Below are 13,447 nucleotides of genomic sequence, written 5' to 3'. Positions count from 1 at the left end.
TATTTGCATCTTTAAAAACACATACCCTAAGAACCTAGTTACCCCTAAGAACCTAGTGGGGCCCTAAATGGAGGCTGACACTAGTAAGTTTTATGAACTGTAGCACTGCTATGGTCTGACTGTGACCACCTGCCTCCCAAATTCATATGCTAAATCCTAATGCCCAATGTGATGGTATTAGGAAGTGGGGGGCCTCTGGGAGGGGATTAGGTCATGAGGGCAGAGCCCAGGTGATTGGGGTTAGTGCCCCTATAATAAAAGGAGCCCACAGAGCTCCCTAGCCCCTTCCACAAACTTCTGTTTGTGACCTGGAAGACGCCCTCACCCCAGCATGCCAGTATCCTGACCTCAGACTTTCAGCCTCCAGAATGTAAGAAATAATTTTCTGTTGTTTAAAAGCCACCCAGTTGTGGCATTTTGTTATAACAGCTGAAAGGACCAAGACAAGCACTTGGTGTGTTTCTGCACAAAACACCCTTAGCTCAAAAAGGAGGGGCTAGGTTAACAAGCAAGCAAGCCCTTCACAGCTGAGAAAGTAGGTATGGGCGTAGGTCTGGCCATTGCCCAGAGACAGAAGATGGATTTGCATGTGAGGCAGAAGGGGGCTGGGAGATGAAATGGTGACTGGCAAATTTTGGACACATGCTAACTAATGACGACAGCCATTGTTCCATATTGTGGTCAGTGTTGCTGCTTCTTCAGACTTGTGTCTCTCAACATCAGAACTTACACCACTGAGGGTGGGGCGGTGTCTGGGCGGCTCAGTTGAGCATCTGACTCTTGATTTCGGCTCAGGTCGTGATCTGGAGTCGTGAGATCGAGCCCCGCATGGAGCTCCATGCTTAGCGGGGAGTCTGCTTAAAAAAGCTCTCCCTCTCGTATTATGCTGAGCGAAATAAGTCAATCAGAGAAAGACATGTATCATATGACCTCACTGATATGAGGAATTCTTAATCTCAGGAAACAAACTGAGGGTTGCTGGAGTGGTGGGGGTGGGAGGGACGGGGTGGCTGGGTGATGGACATTGGGAAGGGTGTGTGCTATGGTGAGCACTGTGAATTGTGTAAGACTGTTGAATCACAGACCTGTACCTTTGAAACAAATAATACATTATGTTAAAAAAAAAAAAGAAGATAGCAGGAAGGGAAAAGTAAGGGGGGGAAATCGGAGGGGGAGACGAACCATGAGAGACTATAGACTCTGAGAAACAAACTGGATGTTTGGTTGGAGGGTTCTAGAGGGGAGAGGAGTGGGGGGATGGGTTAGCCTGGTGATGGGTATTAAAGAGGGCACATACTGCATGGAGCACTGGGTGTTATACGCAAACAATGAATCATGGAACACTACCTCAAAAACTAATGAGGTGGGGCGCCTGGGTGGCTCAGTCATTAAGCGTCTGCCTTCAGCTCAGGTCATGATCCCAGCGTCCCGGGATCAAGCCCCACATCAGGCTCCATGCTCCACGAGAAGCCTGCTTCTCCCTCTCCCACTCCCCCTGCGTGTGTTCCCTCTCTCGCTGTGTCTCTCTCTGTCAAATAAACAAAATATAAAAAACAAAAACAAAAAAAAAACCTAATGAGGTAATGTATGGTGATTAACATAATAAAAAAAATAAAAAGAATGCCCTAAAAAAAAAAGCTCTCCCTCTCCCTCTGCCCCCCCATGCTCTCTCGCTCTCGCTCTCAAATAAATAAATCTTAAAAAAAAAAAAAAAAAAAAAGAAGAAGAACTTCTACCACTGGAAAAGCCAGCTATTTCTGACTTTCCCCATGCTCACCAAGTGCGAATCATTCACTGTCTTTCCTGCAGACCCATAGTACTCCTTCCTATGGCCCCAGCCCTAGCCTCTGTAACAGTCATGCATTTTCCAAGGCTGCTGGACTCTGACCACATCTTCTTTCCCCAGCTGCTCCTTTTTCTACAGTTCTGGATTTTGCGAGTCAAAGTTTGGGACACTGGCAAGGATTCAACTTGAGTCAAACCAGGAGAAATGGATTTAAAGTTGAGTTAAAAGAGGGATGATTTGGAATTGATATAAAGCCTCCTTTATTCTTGATGAACATGTATCTTCAGATTCAGAGACTGATGCCCTGATGATGTAGGCCAGCATTTTGTGACCTGCATGTGACTAGGAGCGTTTGAAAGAGAGAGAGGGCACAAGCAGGGGGAAGAGCAGAGGGAGAAGAGGCTCCCCTCTGAGCAAGGAGCCCAATGCCGGGCTTAATCCTGGGACCCTGGGATCATGAAGGCAGATGCTTAACCGACTGAGTCACCCAGGAGCCCCAAGGGCTGCCCTTGTTTTAATCTCATGCCCAACTAGTGCCATCCCACTTCTGCTGTGAGCACGCCCACCTGCACACGTGCACACCATCAGCTCCCAAAGCACCAATTAGTAACATAAGTTTGAGGGCACCTTTCACAAGGAAACAAAAGGGGGTAAATGGACAACAGGGAGCTACATCCCATCCCCGTTGGCATCTCTGCTTTCTCCCAAGTTCCTCTCTCAATCTCCTTTTCTGCCTCTCCAGCCCCCACCCCCTGCTCACTCCACTCCATCCCCCGACATCCCCTCTCAAAATACCACCGCCCTGCACAGTCCTCTCAGAACAGAAGTCAGCAGGACAACAGTCAGCACAATAAAAGACCTCTAGTTACGCAGTCTGGCCACTGTGTCTCAGGGGACGGGGGTGGAGGGTGAGGCTCAGGTACCCCCATCCCAAGGGGAGCCCCAAAGCATGAGCTTGAACTGCGAGAGGCCCAGGTCTTTCTTCTGGTCTGAACTCTGGGGCAGGTCATGGCATTGCAAGTCTCCCTCAGCCAGCCAGGGAACATGGGTTAGGCCTCCAATGAGCTCAAAGAAGAGGCTGGCCTTGTTAATCCCTCGCAGCTGATGAGGTCAAGGAATCGTGTTACCCAGAACACACGCACCTGGCCGAAGCCAGGATACTCCCCGCAGAAGGGAGTTGGTGTGAAAAATCAAGACTAGAGGGAAGGAGGACAGGCCAAAACAGATGGCAGCAGTGTTTCATAGAAAATCCTTGGAACTAGAAGACACAGTTTCTTGTTTTGCCTGGCCTCAGACTGGCTCTCTTGGGCCTTGGACAAATCAGTCAGCTTTTCTGAACCTCTGCTTCCCCCACTGGAAAATGGAGATGCCCTTCCTACTCTGTAGGGCTTACCAGGAGGCTCTAATGAGACAATACCTAGGAAAGGACGTTAAGGGGGGGGAAAGGGGGCTTAGCCATGAAACCCACAAGCCAACCTGCACTTCTTTTCAGCCTGAATGTAAAGCCTCTAGGACACAGTAAGACTAGCTTTTCTCACGCAAGGTGTTATGGTTCCTGACATGTCAGTACTCGTGGAAAGCTTACTCATTGTTTCAAAAGAAAGCTCCTTTTATTGTGAAATTGCGAAATCATTGCCCGAGCAAACCATGATAGCTCAAAGATCCCGAATATAAACGTCAAAACTCTCCTTAAAAGAGCGCCAAGGAGAGGTTGTTTCAAGGGATGGATGAGCTTGAAGGAGCAAACTGGAGGGAGACTTGCTAGAAACACAGCTGGGACCAAGGTCAAGAGCGTCCCAGAAAGAAGCCAGCAGTGTCTCAAGAGGGATGGTGGGTGGAGCTGCAGGAAGGGGCGGGTGGTGGTAATAATAGCCCCTCACCAGAGCACAGCAGTTTTTTTTAAAGAGCTTATGCGTTATTTCATTGATTTCCCAAAAGGACCCTTTGTTGGATGCATTATGTTGACTCTCACAAGGTCACAGAGTAACTATTAGAACATGGCAGAGAAATGAGATGGGGGGTTTGTGAAGCGAGGATATCTGAATCCCGCTCCCCCCCCCACACACACAATTTCTCCAGGACTTTCTTCTCCCTGTCTTATGTTACTAAAGACAGATGTGAGTCTAGAGGAAGGAATCGGTTGTAAGTGGCATTTGGAGGTCTAACGGGGCCACAATTTCAGTGTGAAGACCAAAGAATAACTTCCTTTTAAAAATCCCCAACTCCTTGTTTATCGCTGAGCCAAGCTCTGTGTGTGTCTGCTCAGGCCCCACCTGTCCCCTTGCCTTGGCTTCTGCTCCTCAGACCCCTGGGTGAACCCTGGGCTTCTGTATTAGGTGTTTTATCATGCCTAACGCAAGGCCAAATTGAATAAACCTTTAAACTGTGGGACGCGAGGCCTGGCTTCTCCAGTGACCACCCGAGAGGCTAGGGGACACAGCTCAAAACTGTGAGGACGTAACCCTCGCTGGACAACTTTGGCCGGTGAGAGACAGGGGCCAGGGAAGAGGCAGCAGATGAACTCCCTGGACTTCCTCTCCCACTCTGGAGGGTGGTGGATCCACTTGGCTTGTCTGGAAGTCATGCTGTGTGAGCAAGAAAAAGGCGGCATTTTTTGGCGACGCTGTGGCCAGGTTGGTAATACACCACCTTACCCAGTTTGCTTGCTTGCTGCCTGACGCCCTCTTCCCCTCACTCTGGCTACCTTGACAGGGCAGATCCCAATTAAGCCTCAGCACGCAAACGCTGCCCAAGATACTTCTTTCTAGGGAGTTAAGATCATCACTTTGGCCCAAATCCCCATTTCCTACCTCCTCTGTGGAAGGATCTCATCATCTCCACGAAGTCTTGGGGCTGAAGGCTCAGGACCCCTTCCCTGAGTGGAGCCTAGGTCCCCCCGGGGGAGGAGATCAGCAGTAAAAAAGAGGCTGCCATTGTGGGCGGGCCCTAATCCAGGTGCTTTGGCTGAACACAAAGCCAGCAGAAGGTAAATTTCTCAGGTGAGCTTCTCTGGGTAAAATGGTTTTCTAAGGCTCACGGTATCACGCACAGGTATATGTACTTGATCAATACAAAAGGGACACCTCTGTAAGGAAAGAGCAGCGTCAAGGTAGAATCTCCGAAATTAGAGAGCCATTTAGATCCAGAAATGATCCGTGTCTATAAAATGAGATGAACGCTCCCCCGACTTAATACAATAGATGAAAAAGAAAAGTAACTTTTACACACATGTGTGACAATCCATTGTGTATATCTTAAAAAAAAAAAAAAAAGTCTGGGGCCATGAGGCCCATGCGGAGTTGAGGCGTTTTTAAATCCCCCAAGAGAAGAGGGTTCTGGAAATGTCAGGTGCAGTCATTACCACGAAGTGAGTTTGGGACTTGAAAGACAGTCCTTGGGGTCAGCCATGGTTTCCACTCTGTCCTCTTCCAAAAGTCTGTCACCCCTCGAATTTGGTAACTTTATCAGGCAGGGGCCACCACGGAGAGGCCCTGTGGGAGGCCAGGGCACAGCTGTAACCTGAGCGTTCGCAGCGAGGGGCCCTGGCTTGTCCCCCCCACACTCGCGCTTCCCCTCACTGCCCCCAATTCCCTCCCCCCCCCCCCCAGCTGGCGGCAGGGGAGCAGAGCCCGCCAGAGCCAGCAGGAGAGGGAGCCGGCCCTCCAGGAAAAGCAGGTGGGCGCCTGCAGCCGACCAGGGAGCAGTCTCTGGGTCTCCCGCCTCGGCTGCCGGCTTCTTCTCCTCCCCCAACCAATCAGAGCCCGTCTTCCTGAACCCCGCTCCCTCCGCGGTCCTCGGGGTCCACGCGCTCCGCATCCTCTCTCCGGGGCTGCCTGGTGCCGGCCGGCCCCGGCCTCTTCCACACAGTGCAGCTCACACGGATCTCCTGACCTCCAGCTTTGCCTTGCCCTAAGCCAGTCTTCCGCGTGGCCTGACAGTCAAGTGTCAGAATCACGCGGGTGGGGCCGGGGCAGGAGTTTACAATGCAGAATCTCAGGCCCTGCCCTGGTGAATGAGACCCTGCGGGGAGGGCCAGGAATCTGGAGGAGATTCTGCGGCCGCAGGCTAACTCATCCTGTCCTTGGCGGCGCCGTCTCATCTTATTTAAACACAATAGCTCCTCTCACCCCCTCGGTTTGGGCACTGGGCTGGGGGCTGGGCTGGGGGTGGGGGCGTCTCGATCTGCCAGGTGACCCAGTGGGACTGGCCCGCCTGCCCCGCCTGGGAAAGAACTCTTCGCGGGAGAGGGGTCGTGACCAGCTTGACTACGGAGGCGTGCAAGCCTCAGTGAGTGGCTGAGGCGGCCTGCAGTCCGACCCGCGGCGCGGCGCCTGCGAGACGGGGACGTGGGAGCAACGGCAGAAGTGCTCGCGCACCACGCGTCAACACCCGGGCGGACACCCCGCGCACAGCAGCGCCCTCCAGAGGCCCCTGGGGGAGGGCGGCTCTCGCATTTGGCCGCAGGGTGGCCCTGGCCCCGTGACGACTCGGGGCGTCTGCGACGGTGCCAGGCTGGAGGACGCCAAGACCGCGTGGACGGGCCACAGCGCCCGGGAGGGGACACCAGAGCCTCAGTGCGTTAACGTGGAGCCCTTCCCACCTTCCCCCTCTCACCTCGGTTCTGCTGCAGGCTCCTCAATCCTGTGCTCCAAGCAGCCCCCCGGATTTCAGCCATTCCAGACCGAACCTCCCCCCGCTGCCGTGCGGGATGAGGCTGCAAACTTCGGTGGTGGAGGGACAGACAGACAGTTCGTGGTGCGGGAACTTGAACCCTTCTGGGAAAACCAGAGCTGGGGGTTGACGCAAGGGAGAAGCTCGAAAAACCTCTGTAAACACTTAACGTTTGCGACAATAAAATAATGAGGACACCACCCAGAATAAAGACGGTTATTTGCGAAGTGTGTTCATCTTTATTAATTTCCAGGAAATTTGTAGGAAATGTTCAGGATCTTTCCCTACACTTTATTTATTTTTTTTTTTTAAATTTTGAGGGTCATCAAGGATCTTTTTTTAATTTTTTTATTTTTTAAGATTTTATTTATTTATTTGAGAGAGAGAGAGAGAGCGAGCACATGAGAGGGGGAGGGTCAGAGGGAGAAGCAGACTCCCTGCCGAGCAGGGAGCCCGATGCGGGACTCGATCCCAGGACTCCAGGATCATGACCTGAGCCGAAGGCAGTCGCTTAACCAACTGAGCCACCCAGGCGCCCTCTTTCCCTACACTTTAAAGGAGGTCCTTGCAAATTCCTTTTGCTTTACCCCATATGTTATATACACCCTCAGGCACTGTCCTTGTTTTCTGGTTTTCTTTGTATGTTTAAATACCATTCTGATTTTTTAAAAAGAAGTGTTTGTTGTTGTACTGCGCACAGCATCACCTGGGAAAATGGGTAACTTGGATGTTTGGACAGAAAACATTAAGCTGTCCCCTTGCCAGGGTCACAGAGCCCTCCCTGCTTGAGATCTTGGTGCCAAAGCTCCCGCCATCACTGCTCGCCTCCCCTTGGGTCCTACCCACGTTCAGATGCAAGGCCAGAGTCTACCTCCCCCTCTTTATCCTCCCTCCACTCCTCCTGGCCGTCTGTTTGCCATCCCTCACCGCCACGCGTCTGTAAGAACTCCCTCAGTCGAAGCTGCAGGAAGCCCGGCGGCACCCCCCCCCCCCCCCCCCCCCCGCCCCAAGGAGTGGCCCGGATGCTGCCCATCCCTTCTCCTCCAGCGGCTGCGGGGAGCTCACTTGCACAGACAGGAGGGAGAGTCTGCCCTTCTGACTTGCGTTAGCCACGGATAGGCTTCCGCCCCCCAGCAGGCCGCAGACCCACTCCCGCTCTCATCTCTGGGGGAAGAAGGTGGAGCCCGGGACTGGTCACCTCTTCACTCACCTCCTTCCTGTCATCTGCCTCTAACCCAATCTCCACACAGTCATATTCAAAAAATGTAAATCGGTTTCACCTCTTTCCTGCTTAAGGTCTTTCTGATGACTTCCCATTCAACTTAGAAGAAAATCCAAGAATCTGGCAGTGGCTTAGCAGGCCACGTGATCTGGCCTCTGCGACTTCTCCACCCTCATCTCCCACTCCCTCCCCTTCTACAGTTAAGCTACACTGGCACCTCCTTGCTTGTCCTCAATGCATCCAACTCCCTCCTGCCCCAGGGCCTTGGCACTTGCTCTGTCTGGAGTGTTCTCCCCACCCCCCAAGCTTCCCATGGCTGGCTCCTTCCCTGCTAAGATTAGGAAGGCCTCAGAGAGGCCTTTCTAATCACCCATTTAAATAGCTCCGCTACCTCTCCATCATCCTATATCCCCTTATCTTGCTTTATTTTCTTCATAGCACAAATCACCATCTGCAACTCTCACAATTATTTCTCTGCTTGTTTATAGACTGTCTCCTCTCACCAGAACGTCAGCTCCAAGAGGCCAGGGACCTGCTCTCCCTGTTCATGGGTGTGTCCCCTGACCCAGCCCATCGCCTGGCACACAATTAGTGCTAAACAAATGCTTAATGTGAACAAACGAATCCAGACCTTGAGGTGAGGTGGCTTCGGGAGGCTGGGCCATGGCGTGGCTCGCCCACTAGCCCACTCTTGGAGCCACGAGATAGCCAGACCTCTGGCCTCACACAGGTGAGCGCCGTTTCCTGGTGCCAGTGTGGATGTCAGCCCCCAACAGCGGGTGGTCTCCTCTTCCACCTTCCCCAGCCTCGTCTCCTTCCGGTTTCCAGCTATTTTTTTCTCAAAGTCTCTGCTTTTCTCGGATGACCTTCTCCTTCAAACGTTTCTCATTTTTTTGGTTTTATAATGCATATCACACAGCTAGGACCGTGACAATGCTTTACTGTTGTTGAAAAAAAAAACAAAACCCACTAGATCTTAACCTGCCTTGTAGTGCACAGGTAGTTTCCTTAGCTGATATCAGAAGTTGGAAGTACTTTTCTTTGGGGCTATTTATGAGCCTAGTGCAATTCTTACTGACATGAATTTGCCATCAAAACTCTTGTAAAGTGATACCAAGTATTTATACAATTCCTTTGTGAAACAGCTCTCGAGCTATGTAAAATGAGAGGTTCAAAGGAAAATAAGCTGACATACAGATACTTCCCCAGTTTTCCTTTGCATTTGCATTCATGCTTGTCTGCAACATTATGAACTTCACCAAAAAATTTCCCTTCGGCAGTACCAGATTCTTAATTAAATGAACACCATTACTATAATTCTCGGATCAATAAAATGCGCATTTTCACACAAATTAGAAATGCCAACTTGTTAATAGCTTCCCTGAGGTTTTGTTACAAAATCATCACTGTTTTTGTCATTGTTCAGGCATAATAAATACTAAGCTACAATCTGGAAATAAGAACAGTCTTCAGGCGTTGATTCCTGAGTGTAGATTGGTTATTCCATAAGACACTGAGTGTGCCCCTCATGCCTATGATAATATATGACAATAGTTAATTGTTTGGAAAAATACTTCATATTGTTTTAGTTTAGTGAAACTTAAGAAATTCAGATCAGCTAGAAGATGAGGCTGGCCTGAACTTTTTTAAAAAAGATTTTTATTTATTTATTTGAGAGAGAGAGAGAAAACACATGGGGGGGACAGACTGGGGGTGGAGAGAGAGAGAGAAGCAGATTCCCCACTGAGTGCAGAGCTGGACTCGGGGCTTGATTCCACAACCCTGAGATCACGACCCAAGCTGAAACCAAGAGTCAGAGGCTTAACCGACTGAGCCATACAGGCACCCCGAGGCTGGCCCAAATTAATAAAATTAGAAAATTTACAACCTTAAAAAAAATACTAGACAGTAAGCTCTTAAAGGCACGGAGCATGTTGCACCTATCTTTGTTTCCTTAGTATGTAGCTGGGTAATTTGGACAAGGCACCAAATGCCTCAGTTTCTTCATCTGTGAAATGGCCACAGTACTAGTACCCAATTCTTTGTAGGCTTACAGTGAGGGCTAAATGTTTGGAAGGCACAAGGGCCCAGCATGTAATAACACCCAACAGATGTCACCTGTTGTTGTTAGGCTTAAAAGGACACAGTAATTATTGCTTGATGACCACAAAATGCAATTTGCTACCTTTCAACAACTCAAAATGCTCCCCAAGTCCTTCCAAGAAGAGATCCTGTTCTGTTTCCTTCAAAGAACGGATGAGTCATTTATAATTCACGGCATATTTGCGTACCAACAATTACTGTGCTAGAGTCCTTTCAAAAGCAGATTGCTTAATTAAACCTAACATTCCCTTGCACTCTTGTTTGTCCTCTGAGTTTTCTCAGTACATCTTTTCTTTTAGGTAATGTAGAAGAGAGCGTCCGTCCAGGCTAACCGTGTACGCTTACCCACATTTTAACTAGTAGTGTCTGAAAGGATGAAGTTATGTGTGCTTTAAAATCACTGTAGCAGCAGAGAGAACGGTTGCTCTACATCATGCACATTTGTTTTTGAGACAGAGCCCTGGTATATTCTCAGTTCAATCAGCTGCCTTTCTCTCCTAACCACCCCCTTTGCCTTAAACTCCCTCGTTTCTTTCCATCTTGGAACAATCTTTGAATTCATTACAGGGCCTTGCAATTTCCACTTTTTTTTTTTCATAACTTACTTATTCAGAAAGCCCCCCATGGTTTTGGTTGGTTGGTTGTTTTTAAGTAGCGGCTTGAACTCACAACCCTGAGATTAAGACCTGAACTGAGATCAAGAGTCGGACACTTAACCAACTGAGCCAGCCGGGTGCCTACCCCATGGTTTTGGTTTTAAGCTAGGCATTCTATTATTTTGGTGACTCGTTTCTTGGCTCCAGATAGGCTTTAGCAATAGCAAGATAGCAATAGCAAGATGAGAGTTCAACAGGGACTGAACTAGCTGGCACATACCCGGGCTGCCTCCAACATGTGTGGGGCCCAGAGAAAGAGATCCACTGGAGGCCCACATTCCTTATGCTGGGAAACCCTTCCTGGCCCCGCCCACTCCAAGCCAGGCAACCGCCCATCAGCACCCCTATCTCAGTGCCTTTTAAGCTCCTCAGAGCACCAGAGGCTGGAAAGCCCAGTTCAAAATGTAGAATTCTTGGCCTCATTGGAACTCCATACTAGCATGTGGTGGCATGGGGAGGTGGTTCCTGGTGCCCAGCTGGCAGCCCACCCCCCGTTTCTGCCCAGGTGAGAAGAAAGGCTCTGGGGCCATAAAAGCTCTCAGTACAGGCATGTGGACGCCCAGCTCTGCATCTGAGCAGACCTCCTGCAGGTGGCTGCCCGTTGGCCATTCCATGGACTGGCAACATGGTCCACCCAGGGAAGACACACCTGGGATGGGGTCCTGGCTACCTAATGTTCTAGAAGGGAGGATATGGGATTATCCCTTGAAAGGGATCTCTTGCCTGGATCTAAAGATAGTGCTTGCTAGGCATTATCATTCTTTTCACAGAACAATGTAGTCCCTGACCCCAAGCTGGGTATCAGAGTGAAGTTCAATCAAATTTAAGAATGGATTGTTTTGGACACTGTGGTATATTCTACACATGATAAAAACTTCAGATGAGGGGCGCCTGGGTGGCTCAGTCATTGAGCATCTGCCTTCGGCTCAGGTCATGATCCCAGGGTCCTGGGATCGAGCCCCGCGTTGTGCTCCCTGCTCGGCCAGGAGCCTGCTTCTCCCTCTCCCACTCCCCCTGCTTGTGTTCCCTCTCTAGCTGTCTCTCTCTCTGTCAAATAAATAAAATTTTAAAAAAATCTTTAAAAAAATATATAAAAAAAACTTCAGATGAGGTCAAAGGCAGGAGAGAGCTTAGATGCTAGTGTTGCTACAAGAGCCTGCCTGCAGGTGGTAGGACCTGAACCAGGTCTCCAACAAAGTAGAGGAATATCTGGTATATTTGTATTAGAATTGATGATGGCCTTTTTGTTATTGTCAGTGTCTCATGTGTCTTCTGGGACCTTCTTTTCCTTTAAGTTTTTGTCTGGAAAACATTCTGGCAAGACCTCCATTTTCTGCCCATCTTATTTTGGTGTGGCCGCCAACACAAAGACAGGCTCCTTAAAGAATGCCACTCCTTGCCTCCACCGCGTGCGCTAAAATGGTTTCTAAAAGGTTCAGAGGAACTGTGCCACGCTCGAGGGCCAAGGGAGTTTCAGAAGCAGAATGTTTTGTCTGAAACAGGTTGCCCTGAGTTGTGCCAACGCCACCCTGGGGCTTTCCTCCTGGTCTTCCAAGTTTGGCCCAACATCGTTCCCTCGGTCGTCTGCTGGGTGTAATGACAAGTAACAAGGCAGGGCGGGAACATTTTGGTTTCCTCTTTCTCTACCATGCTGTTGTGGGAAGCCTGGGGTGACCTGGGAGATAAATCCCAAGGCTCCGTACAGCTGTCCTGTAGATACTTGTCTTTCCCGTGGGCTGGGGCTTATCCCTTGTAACGTGGGTATTTATAACTGTAGACTTGATTGTTTAGTTTAGGGCATGAAATGATAATTGCCTTATGCAGCTCTAGAACTAAAGCAGAGGAGCTGCGGACACCAATTTCTTGGGTCTTCAGTGAACAAGCTGAAATTGCTGTTCTGGCTTTTCAACTACAGAAGCTGTGATCAAGTGGGAGGGATTTGAACGATGAATCACATCAACTGGCTTGGTCCCTGAGCCTGTCTTCTGTCCTTCACCACATGCGCACTTACTGAAGCCCTTGCCGAGGACGTTATAGGCACCCAGGATGCCCTGGGGAGGGGGGTGACACCGTATTCATCAGGGGACTGTGAGTTTGGGCCAGGCCGGTGGCCTCCCTCGGCCTCCTGTTCTTCATCCGTAAGCAGGCAATCACATGGACGGATCTCTCATGGACTCCGGGAAATTGAAAGAAGTGAAAACGGGACACCTGGCACTTGGGTGGTCAAAATCAATCTGGAAGCATCACTGTCCTGGAACCTAGAGGCTGCTTGGAAGATCTGGGTGTGTGTGCTTGTCCCTTTGTGTGGTCCCCGGGGTGGGGTCCCCAGACCGCCCGGGGCTGTTGCAGAGCAAGTTCTCTGTGCTCAGCGGCTGTTTCTGTAGCTGTAGCAGAGATGATTCCAGCAAGCTTAGCATCCTGCCAACGAAGAAGGAGGTGCATGCTTTCCTGAAGCCTCATTAAACATGGGTTTAAACATTACCAAATTTAACTTCAAAGTATAACTTTTAGAAAGTGCCTGCCATGGGCATGCCCCCCTCCAGCCTTCTAGAGGATTCTAGATGCATGGGGAGCTCAGCTATGACCCTCCCCCAAGTTCTCTCACCTCATGCCATCAGCACCCTCACAGTGTTGGGAGAACATTCATTTCCTCGAGGACAGTTTCTCTCTTGACCTGACTCCATGTAATCAGGCAGCCGTGTGTCTCCCGGACCAAGTCAGAGGAAATTCTGAACAAGGCCCTATATTTGCTGGGAAGGTAGAGAGATCATTTTCCACTTCTCGCTTCTCTCTAGAAGCACAAAAACAACGGGTCTGCTGGCCCAGCTCCTGCTTTCGGTCTCTAAAGCATCCCGGCGCCAACACTCAGCCTCCCGCCTTATTAATGCTCTGTGACGATCTCCCCGTGGCGCCGGGTGTCCATCCGCGGGGTTATCAGAGGGCAGCCACCAGCAGGGAAGGTGCTGTTGACTCACTCTCGCGGACATCATCCCTGGTATTATCAGAGCA

At 50.2% G+C, this 13,447-nt stretch overlaps 1 pseudogene across 1 annotated transcript in view; it reads left to right on the top strand.

Moving 5' to 3' along the window:
• LOC118553777 (large ribosomal subunit protein eL29-like) overlaps window positions 1–13,447 on the top strand; it is a 105,527-nt pseudogene that overhangs the window by 49,587 nt on the left and 42,493 nt on the right. The window lies entirely within an intron of this gene.

The sequence above is a fragment of the Halichoerus grypus genome, chromosome 7, assembly GCF_964656455.1.
Source record: "Halichoerus grypus chromosome 7, mHalGry1.hap1.1, whole genome shotgun sequence".
Classification (NCBI taxonomy): domain Eukaryota; kingdom Metazoa; phylum Chordata; class Mammalia; order Carnivora; family Phocidae; genus Halichoerus; species Halichoerus grypus.
Note: the sequence above shows the minus strand (reverse complement) of the source record. Positions and strands in the feature narration are given on the sequence as shown.